This window comes from Pongo pygmaeus, chromosome 16 (genome assembly GCF_028885625.2).
Source record: "Pongo pygmaeus isolate AG05252 chromosome 16, NHGRI_mPonPyg2-v2.0_pri, whole genome shotgun sequence".
NCBI lineage: Eukaryota > Metazoa > Chordata > Mammalia > Primates > Hominidae > Pongo > Pongo pygmaeus.
In genome coordinates this window covers 2,038,935-2,065,354 of record NC_072389.2, presented here as the reverse complement: position 1 = coordinate 2,065,354, position 26,420 = coordinate 2,038,935, and the positions used below count along the sequence as shown (strand labels likewise).

Below are 26,420 nucleotides of genomic sequence, written 5' to 3'. Positions count from 1 at the left end.
TGAGAGTGGTGAGAGAAGACATACTTTTCTTGTGCCAGTTTTCAGGGGGAATGTTTCCAGGTTTTGCACATTCAGTATGATATTGTCTGTGGGTTTGTTGTATATGGCGCTTATTATTTTGAGGTATGTTTCTTCAGTTCCTAGTTTATTGAGAATTTTAAACGTGAAGGAATGTTGAATTTTATTGCATACTTTTTCTGCATCTATTGAGATAATCATGTGGTTTTTGTATTTAGTTCTCTTTATGTGACGTGTCACATTTATTGATTTGCATATTTTGAACCAACCTTGCATCCTGGGGACAAAGCCAATTCCATTGTGTTGGATGCACTTTTTAACATGCTGCTGGATTTGGTTTGCAAGTATTTTATTGAGAATTTTTGCACAGTGTTCATCAAAGCTGTTAGCATGATGTTTTGTTGTTGTTGATGTTGTATCTATATTAGGATTTGGTATCAGGATGATGCTGGTCTAATAGAATGAGTTAGAGAGAACGTCTTTGTCTTCAATTTTTTTTTGGTAGTTTTAGGGGAAAAGGTACCACGTCCTCTTTGTACCTCTGGTCAAATTCAGCTTGCTTGGTAGGCTAGTTGTTACTGCCTCAATTTCAGAACACATTATTGATCTATTCAGGGTTCAGTCTTGTGGAGGGTTTTTTTTTGCAATAAATTGTCCATTTCTTCTAGATTTTCTGGTTTATGTGCATAGAGGTGTTTACAGTATTCTCTTTTGGTTGTTCTTAATTCCATGGGATCAGTGATGATGTCTGCCTTGTTATTTCTCATTGTGTTTGGTTCTTTCTTTTCTTATTTATTTGTCTAGCTAGTGTTCCATCTAGTTTATAAATTTTTTTGATAAAAACAGCTCCTGGATTGGTTGAGTTTATTTTTTTTGGAAGACTTTTCAGTGTCTCTATCTCCTTCAGCTCTACTCTGATCTTGGTTATTTCTTGTTTTCTGCTAGCTTTCAGTTTCTTTTTCACTTGGTCTTCTTGTTCTTTTAATCAAGATGTTAGTCTGTTAACTTTAGATCTTTCTAGGATTTTTTTTTTTTTTCTTGTGGGAGAGTCTCACTCTGTTGCCCAGGCTGGAGTACAGTGGCATGATCTCGGCTCACTGCAACCTCCACTTCTCAGTTTTAAGTCATTTCTGCTGTCTCAGCCTCCTGAGTAGCTGGGATTAGAGATGTGCATCATCATGCTCAGTTAATTTTTGTATTTTTTTGTAGAGATGGGGTATTGCTGTGTTGGCCAGGCAGGTCTTGAACACCTGGCCTCGAGTGATCTGTCTGCCCCAGCCTCCCAAAGTGCTGGAATTACAGGCATGAGGTACCATGCCCGGCCCTTTCTAGCTTTTTGATGTGGACACTACTGCTATAAATTTCCCTCTTTTCTTGGTTTCTAGTGATTATTTTATTCTATCTTGGTGAGTAGTCAGGGAAAAATAATCGTAAATTCACAATCAACTTATAGTTAAATCTAAGCAATTATGAGAGAAGAACCCTTTATTATTTGAAGGGGATGTTTGAAGATTTTGTAACTGTGCGTTTTAGGTAGTCTTAAGTTTCTAATTGTCGTTAAAATCATGCCATTGTCACTTTCTAACATTTTAAGTATATGGTTTAGAAGTGGTAAGTATAGTTCTATTGTTTTGCAGTAGGTTTTAGATAATTTTTGTCTTACAAAAGTAAAAGTGAATACTCATTACTTGTGAAAGAAGTTAGTTAGCTTGCTTTATGTAGGTAGCAACAGAAGGGTCCCTGGAAAGTCCCTGGACCTTGGGTCAGTGTCTCATCCCTGCATAATATAAAATGAATCCTGGAAAAAATCAAGCTGCAGACACCAACAAGGGAACTAGCACTTAGTGTTGTGCATGCAGACCTGCCCATGGCTGCACAGATAGAAAAACCTCTGGCCCATTTGGATAGAAACTTGTACAAACCTCCAGCCCACTTAGTTAAGGGAACAAGACCGAACTGGCATAGAAATGCCTTTGTTTGTCCAGGCACGTTGGCTCATGCCTGTAATCCCAGCAATTTGGGAGGCAGAGGCGGGCGGATCACCTGAGGTCGGGAGTTCGAGACCAGCGTGACCAACATGGAGAAACTCCCTCTCTACTAAGAATACAAAATTAGCCGGGCATGCTGTCGCATGCCTGTAATCCCAGCTACTTGGGAAGCTGAGGCAGGAGAATCGCTTGAACCCAGATGGCGGAGGTTGCTGTGAGCCGAGATCGCACCATTGCACTCCAGCCTGGGCAACAAGAGCAAAACTACATCTCAAAATAAATAAATAAATAAATAAATAAATAAATAAATAAGAAGAAGAAAGTAAGTCTCAAAAAGAAAAAAAATGAAATAAAGAACAGAAAAAGAAAAAAAGAAACTCCTTTGCCCTTTGTACAGTCAGTGGGCTCCCAGGAAAATGTTTCTTCTCCTTTTGTGGGCATAAGTACAGTGGTCTCTGGTGCATTCCCGTCGATACTCTCCTTTATTTGAACTGTAAGTCTCATCTCTACGAATAATTACTTCAGCCCCTAATTGCTCCCGGGCCAAGCTGCTTGGCCGATCTTTCACCTTATCTTCTGATAAGTCCTGGGCCAAGCTAAGTAGCATCTGTGAATCATCCCTTCAGCCCCTGATTGGTACCGGGCCAAAGTCATGGACCAAGCGGAGCCACACGTTTTTCAAGACAGTCTGTGAATTAGGCACATTCCCTTCCCTTCACTTCCCAGTCCATAAAAACCCTGGACCCCAGCCTCGTAGAGGGCACCCCGTTCAGACACCTATCTCTGCTGGCAAAGAGCTTTTTTCTCTTGCTTATCAAACTTTCACTCCAACCTCACCTTTGTGTTCACACTCCTTAATCTCCTTAGAGGTAGAAAAAAGAACTCTGGGTGTGATCTCAGACTAGAGATACTGTTACATCTTGGTGCACTGCTGAGACTACAACACTTCGTTTCTATGAGTTTGACTGACTAAATATTTTATATAAATGTAATTATACGGTTTTCCTTTTTGACTGTCTTGTTTTACTTTACCGAATGTTTTCAAGATTTGTCCTTATTGTAGTACTTTTCAAGATTTCCTTATATTTAAGGCTGAATGCTATCCCAGTGAATATACGTGCCTTGTTTGTTGAATCTACTCATCCTTAAAGGTACATTTGCTTCCAGGTAGTATGTTTGTGAGTAATACTACAATGTACATAATTGTGCATATATCTATTCCATGTTCTGCTTTGCCTGTTTGGGATATTTTTCTCACACTGATTTAGTACCATGTGTATTCCCTTGCTTTTGTTGTCTGATCCGTTGATGTTACATCCCCCAAATTATTGCCAAGACCAATTGTCATGAAGCTTCACCCTTCTGTATTGTGCTAGGAATTTTACAGCTATAGGTTTTACATTATAGTCTTCATTTTTTAAAATTGACACATTTAATTGTACATATTTGGGGGAAACAATTATGTATGTATGTTGTATAGCAATAAAAATCAGAGTACTTAGTATATTTATTGCCTCATGCTTGTGTTATTTTTGTGGTGAGAACATTCAAAAGCTTCTTCTCTAGCTATTTTATTTTATCTTTATGTATTAACTTTTTTTAGGGACAGGATCTTGCTCTAACACCCAGACTGGAGTGCAGTGGTGCAATCCTAGCTCACAGTAACCTCAAACAATCTTCTAACCTCAGCTTCCCAATTAGCTGGGACTACAGGAACCTGCCACCATGCCTGGATAATGTTTTAATTTTTCACAGAGACAGGGTCACATTATGTTGTCCAGGCTCATCTTGAACTTCTGTCTTCAAGTGATTCTCCCACCTCAGTCTCCCAAAATGTATGGATTGCAGCAATGTGCCACCACAACTGGTCTCTTTTAGGTATTTTTTAATATGCGATACCTTTTCATTAATTATTATTATTCTACCGTGTAATAAAAAACAAAGACTTCTTTCTCCTGTCTAATTGTAACACAATACTTGTTAAGCAGCCTTTTCCCATCCTCCTATTTCAGTCCTCCTATTCAGTACAACCCGCGTTGTACTCTTTGCTTATATCAACCCTTTTTTTCAGGTTACACAAATGAGTGAGATAATAAGATCATAAAGTACTTGTGTTTCTCTCTGCGGCTTATTTTACTTAACATGCTATGCTCAAGGTTCATCCATGCTCTATTAACTGACAGAATTTTATCCCTTCTTATGGCTGAATAGGATTTCACTGTGTATATAAATTACATTTTCCTTATCCATTTATCTGTTGCTGTACATTTGAATTGATTCCATATGTAAGCTATTATAAATAGTTCTGTAATTAACATGAGAATGCAAATACCTTTTCGACACAGTGATATCCTTTCTTTTGGATATACAGCCAGGAGTAAAATTGCTGAATCATATAATAGATTTATTTTCAATTTCTTTCTGAAACCTCCATACTATTTTCTATAATGGCCATACTAATTTACAATTCCACCAACAATGCATACATTCACTAGTTTTTATATACTCATTAGTACTTTTTAATTATTTATTTATTTATTTTTATTATAGCCATTCTAATGGGAATGAGGTGGTAGCTCATTGCGGTTTGGATTTGCATTTCTTTGGTGATTAGTAATGTAGAACATCTTTTTATGTTCCAGTTAGCCATTTTTGTATCTCTTTTTGACAAACGTCTGTTAAGATCTTTTGCATTTTTTAAATTAGATTATAAGTGTATTTATTTTGAGATTTTAAAGTTTCTTTTATATTCTGAATATTAGCGTTTTGTCATATGTATAGCCTGAAAACGTTTTGTTTCATTGCCTAAGCTGTCTCTTCAATCTTTTAGTTGTTTTTTTAATATGAAAAAGCATTTTAGTTTGACATAATGTTGTTTGCTTACTTTTGATTTTGTTGCGTATGTTTTGACATCTTATTTTAATAATCCTTTCCCAGTCCAATGTTATAAAGCTTTTTTTATGTTTTTCTCTAATAGTTTCATAATTTATGGCATTACATTTAAGTCTTATTTTGAGTTGATTTTCATATATGGCAAGGCCCAATGGTCTAGTATAACTTTTCTGAATATAAATATTTAAATGGCCCTGCACCATTTATTGACGAGATTAGCTTTTCCCTAAAGTGTGTGCTTGGCAATTTTGTTGACAATCAGTTGGCTTTAGGTGCGTAAATTGACTTCTGGGCTTATTGGGCACATTAGTCTATTTGTTTGTTTTTATGGCAGTACAGTGCTGTTTTGGTTACTATAGCTTTATAGGAAGTTTTGAAGTTTGATAAAGTGATGCCTTTAGCTTTGCTTATTTTGCTCAAAGTTGTTTGTCTATTCAGAGTTTTTTGTGGATCCACATAAATTTAAAATATTTTTTCTACTTCTTTGAAAAAATGTCATTGATATTTTGATAAGAATCACGTGACGTCTGTAGATCACTTTGGGTAGCTATATTAACAGTAGTCTTCCGGTGTATAAACACAAGATTTTTTCATGTATTCATTTGTATTTTATATTTTTTATCCATGTTTTGTTGTTCTCAGAATAGAGATCCTTTACCTTTTTAGTTAAGTTTTTTGCTAGGTGTATTAGTCGGGCTTCCCTGGAGAGATCACAAGATCCCACCATAGGTTGTCTGCAAGTTTGAGGAGCAAGGAGAGGCGGTCCATGTACCAAAGCTGAAGAACTTGGAGTCTTGTTTTTGGGGGCTGGAAGCGTCCAGCACAGGAGAAAGATGTAGGCTGGCAACCTAGGCCGGTCTCTCCTTTTTACATTTTTCTGCCTGCTTTCTATTCACTGCCTGCTTTCTATTCACTTAGATGGTGCTCACCCAATTAAGAGTGGGTCTCCCTTTCCCAGCCCACTGACTCAAATGTTAATCTCGTTTGTCAACACCCTAACAGACACACCCAGGATCAATGCTTTCTATCCTCCAATCCAATCAATTTGACACCCTGTATTGACCATCACATTAAGTATTTTAATTTTTGTAACTTTTGCGTATGCAGAAGAAGCGTTGGATGAAATTCAATATTCATTATGATGAAAACTCTTAACAAATTAGGAATAGAAGGTATGTGCCTCAACACAATAAAGTTCATTTATGACAAAGCAATGCTAACATTATACTGAGCAAGGAAAAGCTGAAAGCTTTCTCTCTGACATGTGGAACAACACAAATCACCCCCACTTTCAGCCCTCTTATTCAACATAGTACGGGAAGTCCTAGCCAAGGACATTAGGCAAGAGGAAGAAATAAAACTCATACTAATTGGAAAGGACGAAGTCAAATGGTCTCTGATTGTGGACAAAATAATCTTATATGTGAAAAACTCTAAACACTACACCAAAAACTATTAGAGCTACTAAACAAATTCAATAACATTGCAGAAAATCAACAAAATATTAGCTTTCTGTATGCTTATAGCAAACGATCTGAAAAATAAAGTTAAAAATTCCATTTTAATAACTACAAAAAATTTGTTATTTTGAGTTTATTTCTTTATTTGAGATGGAGTCTTTATCTGTCGCCAGGCTAGACGGCAGTGGCATGATCTCGGCCCACTGAAACTCTTGCCTCCCAGGTTCCAGAGATTCTCCTGCCTCAGCCTTCCGAGTGTCTGGAGCTACAGGCATGTGCCACCACTGAAAACTAATTTTTGTTTGTATTTTTAGTAGAGACGTGGTTTCCCCATGTTGGCCAGGATGGTCTTGATCTCCTGACCTTGTGATTCACTTGCCTCAGCCTCCCAAAGTGCTGGGATTACAGGTGTGAGCCAACACACCCAGCCTTGAGTTTATGTTTTTATTTGGTGCAAGGTAAGGTCTAACTTTGTTATTTTTTCCCTATGAATTTTTATTATTCCCAATACTGTTTGTTGAAGAGACTGTTCTTTCCTTATTGTGAATTCCTGGAATACTTTTTAAAAATATGTTTACTAAACCCATGAGGTCTTATATCTGGACTCTCTCATCTGTTTCATCATTCATTTGTCTTTATGTCAGTCCCAAAGTGTTTTGGTTACTATACCTTTGTAGTATATTTTGAAATTAGACAGTATGATGCCTCTATCTTTACATTTTTTTCCCCAATATTGTTTGGCTGTTTGTGATCCCTTGAAATTCCATAAAAATTGTAGAATATTTTAAAACTTCTGCAAAAAGTTTCATTGGTATTTTGATAGAAAGTATACTGAATCAGTTGAGGGTGGTGACTCATTCCTGTAATCCCAGCACTTTGGGACGCTGAGGAAGGTGGATCAACTGAGGTCAGGGGTTTGAGACCAGCCATGGAAAAACACCGTCTTTACTAAAAATACAAAATTAGCCGGGTGTGGTGGCACAGGCCTGTAATCCCAGCTTCTCAGGAGGCTGAGGCAGGAGAATTGCTTGAACCCAGGAGGTGGAGGTTGCAGTGAACTGAGATCACACCATTGCACTCCAACCTGGGCAACAAGAGCAAAACTCCATCTCAAGATAAAAAGAAAGAAAAGAAAAGAAAGAACATTGAATCTGTAGACCACTTTCTTTAGTAGTGACATGTTAACAATATTAAGCCTACAACCTCTTGAACAAGAGTGTTTGAGAATTTGTTGTTTAATTTTTACTTATTCTTTGACATGCTGGTGTTTTTAACTTCTTGTTTTATTGTATCATAGGTAGCAATAATTTGTGTAATTCCATCCGTTTAAATTTACTAAGATTTGTTTTTTAACTTAACAGGTGGTCTATCTGGAATATTGTGGCATGTGTGATTAAAAGTACTGCATATTCTGCTGTTGAGTGGAGAGATATAAATGTGAGTGTTAGGTCTGATTGTTCTATTGTATTGTTGAAATCCTCTGTTTACTTATTCATCTTATGTTTTTTTTTTAATTTACATTACTAAAAGTCAGATATAAAAGTCATCTACAGTTATCAGGTGCTGGCTACTTCATGTTTCAGTTCTGTAAAATGTTGCTTCATATATTTGGGAACCGTGATGTAAGGCACATATGTTGCTGTTGTTGCTTTTATTGTTGTTTGTTGTTTCAATGTTGTTGCTTTTATTGTTGTATGTCGGTTTATTGTTGTTGCATTTATTGTTGTTTTTATTGTCCATTTCCTCTCGTCTCTTGAGGAAGTTTTTGATATAATATGTATTTTGTCTACCATGACAATATTTGATTTTGCATTTAATTTTTTTTTCTTTCATGTACGGGTTATATGTGTTCCAGATCATAATTTGTTTTTTTCTAGGAAGCAGAGAGTTGAACCTTGTTTCATGAATTTATTTAGTGAAAGTATGTTTTTGATTGATGTAATTTATTTATATAAAAAAATTACTAAAAGGGAATGATTTCCTATTGCATTTTGTTTCTTTTTTGTTTTAGGTCCTCTAGCTTTTTTTTTTTTTTGAGACGCAGTCTCACTCTGTCGCCTAGGTTGGAGTGCAGTGGTGAGATCTTAGCTCACTGCAAGCTCTGTCGCCTAGGTTGGAGTGCAGTGGTGAGATCTTAGCTCACTGCAAGCTCCGTCTCCTTGGTTCATGCCTTTCTCCTGTCTCAGATTCCCCAGCAGCTGGGAATACAGGCGCCCGCCACCACGCCCGGCTATTTTTTCTTTTTATTATTTTTAGGAGAGACGGGGTTTCACCGTGTTAGCCATGATGGTCTCGATCTCCTGACCTCGTTGATCCACCCGCTTCGGCCTCGCAAATTGTTAGGATTACAGGCGTGAGCCACCGCCCCTGGCCGGTTCTGTAGCTATTTTGTTCCTGTTTTTCTCTCTTGTTCTCTTTCTAAGTATATTATTGATTTTTGTAGTGACATGTTTTAATTCTTTTCTCACTACTCTCTGTGTGTGTGTGTCTTCGTGCGTGTATACTATAGGTATTTCCTTTTTTTTTTTTTTTGACATGGTCTTGCTCTGTCACCCAGGCTGGAGTGCAGTGGCACAATCTCTGCTTACTGCAAGCTCTGCCTCTCAGGCTCAACTCAAACAATCCTCCCACCAAAGCCTTCTGAGTATCTGGGATCACAGAGGCGCACCACTATTCCTGATAATTTTTGTTATTTTTCATAGAGACAGGGTTTTGCCATGTTGCCCAGAGTAGTCTCAAAACCCTAAGTACTATAGGTATTTTCTTTGTTGTTACTATAGCTATTACCAAGAATAACTACTATTGCATACAAAACCCTGCCTCTTTATGGCTCCCTATGTGTTTTCTTGGTGTCACAAGTTATATCGTTTTGTATTGTAAATCTACTGGCAAAGATTTACAGTCATTTTTAAGTCTTTGTTATCTCAAATATATAGCAGAATTAAAGTATTCTGTGCAGCTTCATTATAATAACAAAGAATATAGTTAGAGTTGGTAAAGTTTCATTAAATTTTAGGTCATTTTCTCCCTCAAATTTTGAGAGTTCTCGGCCACTGTTTGTTTCTTGAAATAACTTTGCTGCTCTCTTTTCTCTCTTTTTATTTTAGAATTCCCATTATAAGTATATTGGCCATTTTAATGGTATCCCATAAGTCCCTTAGGCTCTCTTAATTTTTAAAATTATTTTTAGCCTCCACAGCCTATAATTTCAAATGACTTCTTATCAAGCATGAAGGATTTTTTCCTGCTAGATCAAACCTGTTGCTGGACCTTCTAATGAATCTCTAAATTCAGGTATTTTACTTTTCAGCTCTACACTTTATGTTTCTATTTTGTACTTTTAATCACTTCGCTGATAATCTCATTATCTTCATGCATTGTTTTATTTTTCTGTTTAGTTTTCTATGTCCTTCTTTAGCTGACTGAGCATCTTTAAGCTAGGTGTTTTAGCCAGGCACAGTGACATGTGCATGTAATTCCAGCTACTTTGAAAGCTAAGGCAAGAGGACTACTGTATTAAACCATTCTCATGCTGCTAATAAGGACAAAAACAAGACTAGGTAATTTATCATGAAAAAAGGTTTAATGGTCTCCAGTTTCACATGGTTAGGGAGGTCTCACCATTATTGAAAGGACAGCACGGGAAAATCCCACCCCCATGATTCAATTGCCTCCTACTGGGTCCCTCCCAGGACATGTGGGGATTATTACAATTCAAGGTGAGATTTGGTCGGGGACACAGAGCCAAACAATATCAATTACTTAAGGCCAGGAGTTTGAGACCACCCTGGGCAATATTGTGAGAAGCTGTATGTAAAAAATATTTCTACAGATTAGTCATGCATGGCGGAATGTTCCTGTAGTCTCAGAAAGTTGAAGGCTGATGTAAGACTATTGCTTGAGTTCCCCAGGAATATGAGACAGCATTGAGCTATAATCATGGTATTGTATTCCTGTCTGGGTGAGAGAGTAAGACCTCTTTTTAGAATTTCAAATTTATTTTAGATTTAGGAGGTACCTACACAGGTTTTTTACATGGGTATTTTTTATAATGCTGAGGTTTGAAATGTGAGGAATTCCATCACCCAGGCAGTGAACATAGTACTAAGTATACAGTTTTTCAGTTCTTGGTTCCTCCCTCTCTCCACCCTCTAAGAGTTGTCTATTATTTTTTTTATATATCCATTTGTACCTGGTGTTAATTTCCATTTATAAGTGAGAACATGCAGTATTTTCGTTTTCCATTTCTGCATTCATTTGCTGTGTATAATGGCCTTTAGTTCTATTAACGTTGCTGCAAAGTACAAGTTTTTTTTTGTTTGTTTTTTGTTTTTTTTTTTTTGCTAAGTAGTATTGGTGTACATGTGACACTTTTTATATTCAATTTACCATTAATAGGCTGGACACGGTGGCTGACGCCTGTAATCCCAGCACTTTGGGAGGCTGATGTAGGTGGATCATGAGGTCAGGAGATCGAGACCATCCTGGACAACATAATGAAACCCCGTCTCTACTGAAAATATAAAAGTTAGCCGGGCGTGGTGGCATGGGCCTATAGTCCCAGCTACTCGGGTGGCTGAGGCAGAAGAATTGCTTGAACCTGGGAGACGAAGTTTGTAGAGAGCTGTGATCGTGCCACTGCACTCCAGCCTGGGCAACAGAGTGAGATTTCATCTCAAAAAAAAAAAAAATTACCATTAATAGGCACCTAGGTTGATTCATGTCTTTCCTCTTATAAATAGTGTAGTGATGAACAAACAAGTGCATGTGCTATTTTGGTAGAAGAATTTATTCTCTTCTGGGTATATACCCAGCGGTGAAATTGCTGGGTTGAATCATAGTTTAACTCTCAGTTATTTGGAAAGGCTCCAAGCTGCTCTCCACAGTGGCTGAACTAATTTGTATTCCTATAAACAGTGTATAAGTGATTTTTTTCCCTCTAAAACCTCTTCAACATCTATTATCATCTTACGTTTTAACAAAAGCCATTCTAACTGGTGTACGATGGTGTCTTATTGTGGTTTTTATTTACATTTCCTTGATGGTTAGTGATGATGAGCATTTTTCATGTTATTTGGCCACTTGTATGTATTCTTTTCAACAGTGTCTGTTTTTGCCCACTTTTTTATGGGATAATTTTTTGCTTGTGAATTCTTTAAGTTTCTTATAGGTTCTGAGTATTAGATTTTGTCAGGTTCATAGGTTGTGAATATTTTTCCCGTTCTGCTAGCTTTGGGGTTAGTTTGATTTTAGTTTTCTAGTTTCTCTAAGTGTGATTTTAAATTGTTAGTTTGAGATCTTCCTAACTTCTTGATGTAGGTATTTAGCACTCTCAACTTTCCTCTTAACAGTGCTTTTCCTACATCCCAGACATTTTGTTATATTGTGTCTCTTCATCTATTTCAAAATTTTTTTAATTTTCTGCCTCAATTTTCTTGTTTACCCAAAATTCATTCAGGAGCAAGTTGTTTAATTTCAATATCATTCTGTGATTTTGTGAGACTTTCTTGGCATTGATTTTTATCTTTGTTCCATTGTGGCCTGACAGTATGGTTGGCATAATTTTAATTTTTAAAAAATGTATGGATAATTGCTTTATGGCTAGGAAGTGGTCAATCCTAGCTTATATTCTGTGAGCAGATGAGAAGAATTTACTTTCCATAGATGATGTGTGGCGTATACTCTAAATGTCTATTAGTTTCAATTGATCATGTGTCAAATCAAACTCCAGAATTTCTTCGTTAAGTTTCTGCCTAGATAATCTGTCAAACACTTAGTGGCGAGTTGCATTCCCCTACTATTATTGTGTGTCTACTTGAGTCTTATTGTAGGTCTAGCAGTACTTGTTGTATAACTCTATGTTCCCCAAAGTTGGGTGCATCTACATTTAGGATAAATAAGACTTCTTGTTGAATAGAACTCTTTATTGTTATGCAATATTTTTCTTTGTTTTATTTTACTATTAATTATTTAAAGTCCTTTTTTCTTAAAAGAGAAGAAATTCCAGGTATGGTGGCTCATGCCAGCACTTTCAGACTGAGGCAGTAGGATTGCCTGAGACCACGAGTTTGAGACAAGCCGAGGCAATAGGATTGCCTGAGGCCATGAGTTTCAGACCAGCCGAAGCAATATAGCAACATTCTGTTTGTACAAATTTTTTTTAAAGAAACTATACAGGAGTGGTAGTGTGCACAACTGTGGTCATATTTACTCAGGATACATAGGTGGCATGACTGCTTGACTTCAGAAATTTGAGGATACAGTGAGCTGTGATTGCACCACTGCACTCTGTCCCAGGAGATAGAGTAAGATCCTGTGTTTTGTCACTAGTACCATCCTGTCTTGGTTACTGTGGCCTTTTAGTATAGTTTGAAGACAGCTAGCATGATGCCTCCAACTTTGTTCTTTTTACTTAGGGTTGTCTTGTCTATGCAGGATCTTTTTTGATTCCATATGAAATTTAAAGTATTTTTTTTTTTCTAATTCTGTAAAGAAAGTCAACAGCAGCTTAATGGGGATAGCACTGAATTTATAAATTTCTTTGTGCAATATGGCCATTTTCACAATATTGATTCTTCCTATCCATGAGCACGGATTGTTTTCCGTTTGTTTGTGTCCTCTTTCATTTCCTTGAGCAGCGGTTTGTAGTTCTCCTTGAAGAAGTCCGTTACATCCCTTTTAAGTTGGATTCCTAGGTATTTTATTCCCTTTGTAGCAACTGCGAATGAGAGTTCACACATGATTTGGCTCTCTGTTTGCCTATTATTGCGTATAGGAATGCTTGTGATTTTTGAACATTGATTTTGTATCCTGAGACTTTGCTGAAGTTGCTTATGAGTTTAAGGAGATTTTGGGCTGAGATGATGGGGTTTTCTAGATATACAATCCTGTCATCTGCAAACAGAGACAATTTGACTTCCTATTTGAATATGCTTTATTTCTTTCTTTCTTTGGCTGGTTGCCAGAAGTTTCAGTACTTTATTGAATAGGAGTGGGGAGAGCAGGTGTTCTTGTCTTGTGCAGGTTTTCAAAGGGAATGCTTCCAGTTTTTGCCCATTCAGTATGATATTGGCTCTGCATTTGTCATGAATAACTCTTATTATGTTGAGATACGTTCCATCAATACATAATTCATTGAGAGTTTTTACCATGAAGAGGTGTGGAATTTTATTGAAGGTCTTTTTTGCATCTATTGCGATAATCATGAGGTTTTTGTCATTTGTTCTGTTTATGTAATGGATTACATTTATTGATTTGCATATGTTGAATCAGCTTTGCATCCCAGGGATTAAGCTGACTAGATCGTGGTGGATAACCTTTTTGATGTGCTGCTGGATTCTGTTTGTCAGTATTTTATTGAGGATTTTCGCGTCGGTGTTCATGAGGGATACAGGCCTGAAATTTTCTTTTTTTGTTGTGCCTTTGCCAGGTTTTGGTTTCAGGATGATGCTGGCCACATAAAATGAGTGAGGGAGGAGTACCCCTTTTTCTATTGTTTGAAATAGTTTCAGAAGGAATGGTACCAGCTCCTCCTTGTACCTTTGGTGGAATTCGGGTGTGAATCCGTCTGGTCCTGGACTTCTTTTGGTTGGTAGGCTAGTAATTACTGTCTCAAATTTAGAACTTGTTATTGGCCTATTCAGGGATTCGACTTCTTACTGGTTTGGACTTGAGAGGGTATACGTGTCCAGGAATTTATCCATTTCGTCTAGATTTTCTAGTTAATTTGCAAAGAGGTATTTATAATATTCTTTAATGATACTTTTTATTTCTGTGAGATCAATGGTTATATCCCCTTTATCATGTATTTGATTATTCTCTTCTTCCTTATTAGTCTGGCTAGAAGTTTATTTATTTTCTTGATCTTTTCAAAAAACCAGCTCCTGGATTCATTGATTTTTTTGATGGGCTTTTTGTGTCTCTATCTCCTTCAATTCTGCTCTGATCTTAAATCTTGTCTTCTGCTATCTTTTGAATTTGTTTGCTCTTGTTTCCCTAGTATTTTTAATTGTGATGTTATGGTGTCTATTTTAGACCTTGTCTGCTTTCACTTGTGGGCATTTAGTGCTATAAGTTTCCCTTTACACACTACTTTAGCTGTGTCATATTTTATTTTTAAGTCCTCAGTCTTTCTTTTTCATCATGATAGTCTTGACTGTTTTATGTTTCTGTAATGTAAAATTGACTACACAGTATTTACAAAGATTTTACCAAAATATTTTATTGAGAATGTACAAACCTGTCAGTCAATTAGAGGAGAAATTACATTGTAGTAATAAATAGCCACAAAACAAAACCCCAAAAGACATCCAAACCAGAATAAAACAAAACATTTTAACAAAAACAAAAATAACAAACTGGCAACAAATTTGTGCAGTTTATATCACAAAGATGCTCATATTTCCACTCTGAAGAGAGCTTTTAGAAGTTCATTTAAAACATGGCAAATACATTATACCACACTTCACAGAAAAAATAAATTTAAGCAGCTGTTAAACCATGAACATATTATCAAGTTCAGATATAATCAAAATTAAATATTTCACAAAAGATTCTACAGTATGGTAGAAACAGAAAAGCGTTTTTTTTCTTTTCTCCAAGCCCACAATTCTAGTTTCTAGGGCTCCCTCAATATTCTGGGGGTTTTCATCAACTCCCCAAAATATAGGAAGCACAGAGCAGGTGGTGGCTGAATGTGGGTTATCCTGTGAAACCATATTTAAGATGAGAGCCCTTGGTCCATCGTATTGTAATCAGCTGGCTCAGGAAAGAAGACCTGGCTGTCCAGAGCTCTACACCTACTGCACTGGGTATGACAGGAGGCCTGAGAACCCATGGGGCCCAAACCCACCCCATCCCAATATATCATCCAGTTTTGAGGACTCTGACACCAAATTCTCACAGAGCATATGCTTATGCAGTTTTACATTTAATTTCTCATTACAATTGGGAAATTGAGGTCCCAAAAGGGGCAGGGACTTGTCCAGATCTCAGGAGGTAGGCAGGCTCCAGAGCATTAGGGAGGGCTCCAGCTTCCTAGGCCTTGGCTCCATCCCACCTATCAGGTTTGTTTTGGAAATTAGAGTCTGTAGCTACACATTCAAGGGCACAAAAAATGAGCAAATCCAGGGTTCTTTTCACATGGGGACCTCTCCATGTCAGTTTCAAGATGACAGGACTGGGGTTCTGCATCCAGCTCTGAGGGCACCTGGAAGTAAAATGAGCTATGCTCCACCTCAGCCTAATGTAGACAATGCCTACAGGAAAGCCTGTTTTCTTCCTCATAAAAAGGAGTGCCTGAAGTGGGTGACCTCGACGATTTCACATACTCATAAGTGTCTGCCTGCCAGAATTCTTGCTCTGAGACTGAAAAAATGCATCCACTCTCTGCAGGTCCTTCAAATCAGAGGGAAGCATGGCCATTTGAGAGGCTTCTTGGGTAGATGAAGATGAGACAGAGTTAAATGTGCCAGAGCATTGGACTCCGAGGCTGAAGTCCACGAAATTCCCAGCTACTGTTGGGTTCTTAAGGTCCTCATTTGAAAGTGGTAGAAAATGATTTCACTGGATAAGGGGAGGATACCTCATGAGTAAATAGCACAACCGAAAAGGTGGAGGCAAAGAGAGGGCAAAAGGGGATTCCTAGGTCACTCATTATACTTGGGACCTTCAGATCCTGCTACTTTTTCCCCTAGGACATTGAAGAACCAGTGTCTTGAGGACAGAAAAATCAACGTACCTGATTTGTTCCATAGTGCTCCTTCATGGGGCTGTAGTGTTAGTGATGGTCTGGAGGTGGTTACAGCCTGCTGTTTCTGGTGCCCACTGAGCTTTGCTGGAGCAGCTGGAACAAGTAAGAGTCACACACCTCATGTTGTTATGAGTGATCTCCACATTATCATGTGGTGAAAAGAGGAAGGGATATGAGAGATCCCCCATATAACCACAGCCAGTCTGTTTTCCCTTGCACTCACCCTTTGCCAGCTAACCTGGTGGGTCCAACATGTGGTAGAGAAAATTATTACATCATGCCTGCACCCCCCAACCCAGGACCAAACAGTCTGAGGACAGCTGGACAAAAGCACTAAAGCAAGTATATGTGAAAGAAAAGAGCAAGGGCTATAATATAAAGTAGATTGTTGAGAAGAACAGCTGGAAAATTATTGCATGGGAGGACCTCAGGCCTCACTGGGGTGACTTTTAATCCATGATGAGGATGACAACAGGAAGGCATCTGCACAAGCATGTGTCAGGGAGAAGCCACCCTTAGTGAAGAGACTCATAGGTGTGACTTTGACAGAGGTTACAAAGGAACTAGTTTGGCTTCAGACAGCCTGAGGAAGATATAAGCAGAGGAATGGGGAATCCTAGGACCTGGGAGATGAGGTTAGATATCTGCTCCTTTCTGACAACATTGCCCTAAAACTCGGGACTTTTCAACGACATATAATATCTCATAATTTGTGTGGACCAGAATCTGGACACAGTTCAGCTGGCTACCTCTGCCTTCAGGTCTTTTATGAGACTGGGGCTGTGGTCTTAACTGAAGCTGGACTGGGAAAGTATGAGCCTTTAAGCTGACTCGTGTGAAAATTGGCAGGGTTTAGTGTGGACAGACAGCCTGACTTTCCTTCTCTCTACTGGTCTGAGCACCCCCTAAGCTCTTTGTTATGTGGGTCTCTACATGGAGCATCTCATAACATTGGAGCTTGCTTTCTGTGTTTGAGGAATACAATAGAGACAGAGAATTAGACAAAAAGGTTTACACAAAAAGAGACAGAGAGAAAGATCGAGGGCGCAAACAGGAAAAACCCAGTAGGAGAAAAATGAGAGCTTTAAAAAAATCTTGACAGCGTGCCGTGGCTCACACCTGTAATCCCAGCACTTTGGGATGCTGAGACGGGCGGATCGCCTGAGGTCAGCTGTTTGAAACCAGGCTGGACAACATGGTGAAACCACCGTCTCTTCTAAAAATACAAAATGAGCCAGGTGTGGTGGCACATGCCTGTAATCCCAGCTACTTGGGAGACTGAGGCAGGAGAATCACTTGAACCTGAGAGGAGAAGGTTCCAATAAGCCGAGATTGCACAACTGCACTCCAGCCTGGGATACAAGAGCGAAACTGTGTCTCAAAAACAAAAACAAATACAAAAAAAAAAAAGAGAGAAAAAAAGACTTGAGAGTTACAATAATTTTTCCTCTATATTTGTGTTAAAATTGTAACCCCCGGTGTAATGCTATAAGGAAGTAGGATGTAATTAACCCCTGAGGGTGGGACCCTCGTATAGAGATTACTGGCTTTATACAAGAAACTGTAGAGGGCTCTCATCCTCCTTCTACAAAATGAGGATAAAACCTGAAGTGTGCAGTCTGAAATTCAGAAGCGAGTCATCACCAGAGCTCAACCATGCTGACACCCTGATCTCAAATTTGAACCTCTGGAAGTATGAGAAATTAAGTCCTGTTGTCTATAAGCTGCCTATCTATGGTTCTTTGGCATAGCAGCCTGAACTGATACAAAAGTGAAATCCTTTTCTGTATTTCATTGGACAGAAGATGAATTTGTGCTCCCTACACTGTTAAAAAAATGACTTAAAAAACGGATCTTCAGAATGAAAGATAGGAAAAGTCTTGTTGAAACACTAACATTGTATCTGCTTATGAGGTTTTAAACATTGGCTGAAATTGTTGGAACCAATATGGCCAACAGAAGTCCATGAAGAATCAGTTTGTAGATGTTAGAGCCCAAATTTCCGTTGTGTGTTTCATACTAACTCTCCCTGAATTTGCATGTGACCTGTGAGGAAGCAAGAAGAGATGACTGTGTATGTCTCATGACTTTCCATATTCCTGCTTCCCTTCCAGCAATCCCCTACAGAACCCACTTCTTAGGCCTTTTCTAATCACTGCCTTAAAGCCAGTATAACAAAACAAATTTGATCTGGACTCCTGTCTCCTTGTTGGCCAACCTACAAGATGATATTTTCCTCAAAACCGAAGGGCCATACTACTGGCATGAGGCAGTAGGCCATTTTATTCGATAAAAAACTGAGTCACTAACCATCTAGTACTGGGAGACTTTGTGAAGACTTCCCCTGTCATAGGCGTGATAAGGCACATGGATATGATTCTAAATATAAAGAGAAAGCACTGTAAAGTTGAATTCCTGTATTAGTCCATTCTCATACTGCAATGATGAAGTACCTGAGACTGGGTAACATAAAAAAGAATTTAGTTGACTCACTGTTCCACATAATTGGGGGGGCACCTCAGAAACCTTCCAATTACAGTGGCTGACAAGTGAAGTGAGTGAGAGCAGGGGATATAGCAGATGCTTATGAAACTATCAGATCTCGTGAGAACTCACTATCACAAGAACAGCACGAGGAAAACCCGTCCCCATAATCCAATCAACTCCCCTCAGGTTTTTCCCTTAACACCTGGGGGTTATAATACACAATGAGGTTTGGGTGGGGACAAGCAGCTAAACCATATGAATACCAGAGGACAATATCTACATTTAATTTCAACTTCATACTGGAGCAGAATGAAACTGATGGCCAGTGGAGAAGTGACATTCCCAGGATCACCCTGCCAGACCCCAAGCCTGTTTGAGTTGTGGCCCATGCTACCTCCCACCTATTCTCCTAATGCTTCCATCTCTAAGTGTGTGCATCATCTACAGGTGACACCACATCATTATTTTTATGTCTTATCTTATATACACCTAATACATTGCATACGAAGTACATGTTAGCATCATCCCCACTGTGCATGCTAGGAGGCTGGGGAAGCCTCGAATACACAGTGACTTTTATTGGGTCCCAGAGATGGTAAGATAAACAAGGTTATTTTCCCGCTATGTCTTCTATCCTGGAACCCAGGCTGCATTTAGTTCTTTCCAGGGAATTAAGGGGAAGTTGTGTTTGCCTAATTGTGTACAAATAAAGAGTTGCCATGTAAGAGGAGACTGAGCCATCAGTAGCAGAGTGGGGCCTTTCGGTAGGTCTTACAGAAACAAGGGGCCCAGTAGATGGAATCTTGAAGAGTTTAACACACTTTCTTGGTGACAGAACCCAACAGCAGTTAAGAAACCAGGAATCCACATTCTTGAGACAGCTCTGTATCCACCTCTGGTGGTGAGAGATGCTCAAGAGTGTGAGATGTTCTTTCACTGTGCCCTGAAATTTCTGAGTTTTGGCCTTACAAAGGCTCAAGGTAAAAGTCTTATCTGATAGCATGGATGTCAAGTCAGCCTTCATCCCTCATGCCCCTGGCTATTGGCCGGGTGCACCTACAAATAACACAGGGCAGCCCAAGACAGGCCCCTCCACACCAGGCCTCTCTTGTCAACTCATCTGGGCAGTCCCACACCACTTCTTGGTACCATGAGTTGTAGGGGGAACAAGAGGGCGGGCACTCTTCTTGGACTGAAGCAGATTGTCAGGTGTTGGAACCCTTGTGTATCTGTCGTGTTCATACCCAGGCCATAGCTGGCAGAATAAATAGAAGAGCGTTGGAGAACGAGTCTGTGTACTCAGATGTGAATTCCAAGACTTTAACTTGTCCTCTGGTTTCCTTCCTTGATGGAGATTTATACAGATTCTCCTTAAGTGCCTAATCTGAAGAGCAGAATTTCTTTTCTTTTCTTTCCTTTTCTTTTTTCTTTCCTTTTCTTTTCTTTCCTTTTCTTTTCTCCTTTCTTCTCTTCTCTTTTTCTTTCTTTCTTTCTCTTTCTTTCTTTCTTCTTTCTTTCTTTCTCTTTCTTTCTTTCCCTTTCTTTCTTTCCTTCTCTCTCTCACTCTTTCTTTTGATGAATTCTCCTTCTGTCACCCTGGCTGGAGTGTAGAGAAAAGCAGAATTTCTAATGGAGGTGTCACATATGGTGAAAACAAGGCAGACCACTGACTTTTCTTTGCGTTGTTTCTAGGCACTTTTTACAAAGATGCATTCAGATTGATGAGGAGCTGTTTGATGTGGCCAACTCCTCCCTCTCTTTGGAAAAAGATCAGGTGCACTAAACCAACAACCACAGCCAGCACCGGGCTGTGCTGAGAGAAGCCACATAGGAGTCTCTACAGACAGAAACCCGAGAAGACCGGGACAGACCCAGGACCCAGACTCAAATATGAAAATTTCTGGGCTTTGTCCTACGGCCTTCCCATGAGTAACTCATAGTCTTGTTTCAGTGGGATCTGGCCTTCATCAGTCTCAGTGGCAATTGGTTATGTGGAAAGTTTCTGTTCACACTCTTGTGTGAATAACAGTAAAGACTTTTGTGTTGTTTTCATTTTACATTAGGCCATGAGTATTTACTCCTGTGGCTGCAGTTTGTATTAGTTTCCTGCCCCAGGTATCTCCTGCAGAATGCAGCTTCTGTCCTACCAGACCCTCAAAACTTAAAAGCTAACAGTATTACTAGGGAGGATTTCGCAGGAAAATGGAGAAAGTGTTACATACAACAAAGGTTAAACTACTCTATGCATGTTTCTGCAATGTATTATCTCAAGAACTCATCTCTGTAGCCCATCAGGGCAGGAGCTGGGCTCTCACCTTTTGATAATATTCTATAAGGGAGGTTCTTCCCCACAGCGTTTAGTCTTCCGATGCTGGTGCAGCCTGACATGATGACATTCTACTTTCATGTCCGTCATGCTGCAGGGAATATTCTGTGAGTGTCCTAATAGGCTGGAATCATTTGCTAGGGTGAAGCCCATCTTTGGTGCTCACTTTTCTGTTATCTTATAATTAGCTTTATTCTAAGCAAATCCATGTCTATTTTATTTATCTGTTTACTTATTTATATGTATGGAAAAACACATTTTTTAATATACTTATTTATTTAGAGACAAGGTCTCCCTCTGTCACCCAAGCTGGAGCATAGTGGTAGAGTGGTGTGATCATGGCTCATTGAAGCCTCCAACTCCTAGGCTCTAGTGATTCTCTCACCTGAGCCTCCTGTGCCACCATGGCCTGCTAGTTTATTTTAATTATTTATAAAGAAGGAATCTCATTATGCTGCCCAGGCTGGTCTCAAACTCCTTGGCCCAAGCAATTCCCTCATCTCAGCCTCCCAAAGCACTGGGAATAAAAACATGAGCCACTGTACTGAGCTGTGCCTACTTCAAAAGACAGAAAATAAAAAAATAGATAAATCCTTGCCAAATTAAAAAATAAAACAATAGTTTCCAGGTCTTAGATAAAGACAATTCTGTGTCACGAAGAATGGCAAAAGGCTTATTTAGCTGTTAAAATGATTTGCTTATATTTCAAAAAGCAGAGAAAAAAAGGTACATATAAAAGTTTACCAGGCCAGACAAGGTGGTTCATGCCTGTAATCCCAACATTTGGGGAGGCCAAGGCAGGAGGATCTCTTGAAGCCAAATGTTTGAGTCCAGTGCAGGCAATATGGTGAAATTCTGTCACCATAAAAAAATAAACTAAAATAAATATGGCTGGGCATGTTGGCTCACGTCTGTAATCCCAGCACTTTGGGAGTCGGAAGCAGGTGGATAATGAGGTCAGGGGTTAGAGACCAGCCTGGCCAAAATGGTGAAACCCTTTCTCTCCTAAAAATAATAACAATAAAAAGTAAACCAGGCATGGTGGTTTGCACCTGTAATCCCAGCTACTCAAAAGGTTGAGGCAGGAGAATTGCTTGAACCCGGGAGGCGGAAGTTGCATCGAGCTAAGATCATGCCACTACACTCTAGCCTGGCCCACAGAGCAAGACACTGTCTTGAAAAAAAAAAAAAATAAATAAAGTTAGCCAGGCATGGTAGTGCATGCCTATAGTCCTAGGTAATTAAGAGGTTGAAGCAGGAGGACTGCTCAAACCCAAAAGGTTAAGGTTATAGTGAGCTGTGATTACGCCATTGCACTTTAGACTAAGTAAAAGAGTAAGATTCTGTCTCAAAAAATTAATAATAAAAGTTTTCTAAATTACATTGTTTAAGAAAAGGGAAAAGGAAAAACTATATTGTTTTTATTTTCAAATGGGAGAATAGAGCCTCTCATTTCTAACTTGTATTTCCGTCTGCAGAAAGTTGGTCTAGGTCCATGGTCTTGAACTATTGGACATCTGAATTTTAGTAGGTGCTGGATTCAGGCAACTGAAGGGTGGCCTTGGGCACACTCTGTGCATATTAAAAAAAGGTTTGAGGTGAACTAGAAGGTAAAAGAGGGGAAAGTGCTATTAAGAACCCACAATTGGGAGACAGTACAGGGTTGGTGGAAGGACTGGTTCATGGTACAGATACTGACCCAGGTGAAACTTTGTTCTGATTTATTTCTATGTTCATGCAGGAAGGTGAGATTGTGATCAGGTGGCACAGAAACCTGGGATGGTGAAAAAACCAGGTTGCCACTGCAGATACGGTGTCTGAGGTAGAGCATATGCCAGGAGTCTTGTAGGCACGTGTGTGGGTTTTTGGTGGGAAAGTTTATGAGGAAAGGTAGCGTGGCAACAATCTTGATGCCGAAGCCCTGTCCTGGGAGGGGCTTGAACACATCAACACGCAGTGCGTATTTTCGGTGGGTGAAAAACATGTGGTGGCCTAAGGTTGGCAGGAGGGAAGAGGGCATCTGTTCTCAGAAATTCTTCCCTCAGAGTCCTTGGTCCTTCTCACCCTGGGAGGATGCCTGGAACCACAGGGCAGTGCATGGTGTAGCAGGCTGTGTGCAGAGCAGAGCCTACCTTCCCCGAGACACCTGGAGTCTCTCTCCAGCAGAGGCCCCCACATTGTCTTTCTTCTTACAACACTTTTGATCCTGAAGGTGTAAAGTTCCCTGAAAACCCACTGATTCTCCAACACCCATTTGTTGCCCCAAAATTTAATTCTGACACAAGTTAGAGTTCGCACAGACCCCACAAATTCAGGGCTCAGTCTCACATCACCGCTGAGGACAGTCACATATCCCGGAAGCCCATCTATATTTCTGAGCTACCTCCTATGAATCTGAGACTCCCATAAACCCCTTTTCAAGATAAATAATTTGACAGAATTACTTAAAAAAAACAACAAATAACTCTAATTATATTTACCACTTTGTTATAAAAATATAACTCAGAAACAGCCAAATGGAAGAGATGTCTAGGGCAAGGAACAGTTGTGTGTGAAGGTAATCCTGGAAATAGCTATATTCAAAGAAATTCCCCCATTCTTTGTATTCTCAAAGAACAGCCTAGTGAAGAGAAACGTGCTTCCCATTATGACTTTGGGGATGCTCCCCGCTGTTTTTTCTAAACTCTCATGAAGATGGACACAGATTGCAAATTCCTATTTTTAAAAATGAACAATCATTCAGTAATTTAGTCTTCAGTGGTCAAAACAAAGTACTCGTTACAAAAATTTTGCTTGTTTCTCTTCTTCCAACCAGCCCGTGAACTTTGACTCACCCACAGCCTCAGCAAACCTACAACCCTTATTTATACATACCCTTCCTAAGAACAGGCTGACTTCTATCTGGGATCAGATTTTGCTACCCTCCATCCTGTGCTTCCCTTCCTACCTTCTTTGTAAACTTGTTTTCTCCTCCCTATGAAATAAAGCCCTTTTCCACCTAACCTTTGAGATTCTCAAAGATCTAATCATTTGTAGTTTTTCTTTGTTGCAATGCTTCTTAGGTATCTTCTTAGACCAAGTCTAGAAACAGTCTTAGGACAATAACAATTCCATTCTAGAAAGAATCTCCCAACATTTCTTCTATCTCAACCTCAACTGCATCTGCCTGTGAACTTCCAGCTTACCAAGGCTATATATCTTCTGGCAGTGACAAAGGCTCCTTCCATGGTTGGTGTGAGCAGGCTTGGACACCTGCAGGACAGACACCCAGGAATAATCAACTGGGCCTTAAGTGGTCCCCTTTTGCTGGATCAAGGTGGGCCTTAGCTTTTAGTCAATGGTCTAAGACCTCTACTTACCAGTTAGAGTCATTCAGTTAGTTTTCAATTTAAAAAATACTTCATGTGTGAAGAATCCAGCAAAAATTATTCAAAACTAAGGTATAAATGAGAGGAAATTATGGCCGGGCATGGTGACTCATGCCTGTAATCCCTGCATTTTGGGAGGCCGAGGCGGGCAGATGACATGAGGTCAGGAGTTTGAGACCAGCCTGAATAACATGAAGAAACCCCGTCTCTACTAAAAATACAAAATTAGCCGGGTGTGTTGGTGTATGCCTGTAATCCCAGCTACTCGGGAGGCCGAGGCAGGAGAATCGCTTGAACCCGGGAAGTGGAGGTTGCAGTGAGCCGAGGTCGTGCCATTGCACTCCAGCCTGGGCAACAAGAGTGAAACTACATGTAAAAAATAAAATAAAATAAAAAAGAACATTATAAGGGGCTTACATCTTATAACTCATCAAGAAAAGCCAAAGTGTCTATCGCTTTCAGAAAATAAATATGTAATTTAATTATGTTCATAACAAATCATTTAGTAAACAATTAATCATATGTGAACACTTCCAGGGGGTGCCAAGTCTCAGCTCCTAAAACTTAGCATTACCCTCAGACACCCAGATGGCAGCATATGGAACAGAGATATTCACTTGCACAAGTTCTCTGTTTTGAAAAAAAGAATAACTGATGTGATAAATTTATGTAATTTTACAATTAATCTACCTCACTTGCTTGTGGATATGTTTTCATTTCCTACCACTGTAGTGGAAGAGAGACTATCCCTGTCTTTACACCCGGTAGCATTTCCAACAGTAAGCTGTGAGAGTCTGCTTGAAATCACCTCTCAAACAAATAAAAAACAGACTTGGGAAATGTGCTACACTCATTCTGCTGAAGAATTTGGTAAGTAATAATTTTTAGCAAATGAAATATATTACTACTTAATTGTATTCAAAATCCACCAAATTAATGCATTTATAAATGTTTTCATGCCTTTGAAGCTCCACTGACAAAACATAATTTATAGTTAATGAAAAAGAGAAGTTAAAATAAATACAATAATATTTTCAAAGTGACAAAATTAGAAGGTGACAATGCCAATTGAAACGCAGACATATCTGACCCAAGGGTCAAGTCAAGCCATTCTATGACTTGGGATATTTTCCCTGCTCCTATGTTGTTCAGTGAAGTGGGTCATGAGCGTCCCACCAGGAGCCGCGACGCTGTGCTCCACTGTGTCTGTGAGGTGGATTTTACTTTGCGGGTTTTTGCACTGCCTCACTGGGTTGGGTCTCTTTGTCTTTTGAGATATTTTCTCTCCCTTCACCAATCTGAGAACATTTTTTCCTCAGTATCAGCTTGCAGTTGCCTGGACTGCAATGTGTCTCTAAGGAATGGAAACTAAGCATTGGGGTAAGAAAATCTTAATGTCCTAAGGGGTTTGCTTTTAGCACAAGGGTATACCTGGAGATTCCTTCCAGGTACAGTGCATCCAACCACTCCACAGAGAGACTGCATTCCCATACCTTGGGCTGTTCCCTGAGAGGAGATGACACAAGGGGTGCTATTTACTAGACACATCAAGAGTCATTTCCACTGTTGGCATCTTGGGGAATCCTCAAACAGTTTTGAAACTCAAAACCAAAAAATAACAGGATGGCTGAGGATGTATTGTACTGTGAAGTTTCCGAAATGAAACCTGAACCCAAAGACATTCTGATGGGGTGTCTGTGCCAAGGTAAGATTAAAGAAAGGGGCACAAAGGTTTTTTCTTTTTCTTTTTCTTTTTTTTTTCTTTTACTGTGGAACATCAGGGGTTTATTACCTGCTTTCGTCTCCTGTAAAATGTCTACAAATGAAAAATATTTTTTTAAGTGTCTTCGACTGCTTTTTGAAAAAATGAAGAATTAAAATAGTGTGTCTAAAATGTACAATAAAGAACAGTTGATAATGTTGTGAGTTACTCAAGTTTAGTTAATGTTGGTGAGTGTCAGGAAAGAACTGGAAATTTAAAATATGACTGCAAGCCAGAGTTAGGCTAGGGTAACAGGGTGGTAGACTTGAGGCCCTGCTTGCCACACATTTGGAAAATTCATGAGAAAACTAATTCTCTTTTGGAGTATTAAAACAACTAAAAAAACAGGTCATTGCATTGAGGTGGCT

General features: G+C 39.2%; 1 long non-coding RNA gene across 6 annotated transcripts in view; it reads left to right on the top strand.

Annotated features, from left to right (window-relative positions):
* LOC134738255 (uncharacterized) overlaps nt 1-22,081 on the top strand; it is a 31,490-nt gene extending 9,409 nt beyond the window's left edge. Inside the window, exons 2-5 of one of the 6 annotated variants that reach the window (XR_010123863.1) lie at nt 6,673-6,816; nt 7,720-7,795; nt 9,549-9,652; nt 20,289-22,081. This is a non-coding gene — a long non-coding RNA (uncharacterized LOC134738255). Of the gene's footprint in view, nt 1-2,003; nt 6,234-6,672; nt 6,817-7,719; nt 7,796-9,548; nt 17,927-20,288 lie in introns of those variants that run through there. The other 5 variants (XR_010123864.1, XR_010123862.1, XR_010123866.1 and 2 more) reach the window with 5 other exon arrangements.
* Nucleotides 22,082-26,420: the final 4,339 nt, after the last annotated feature.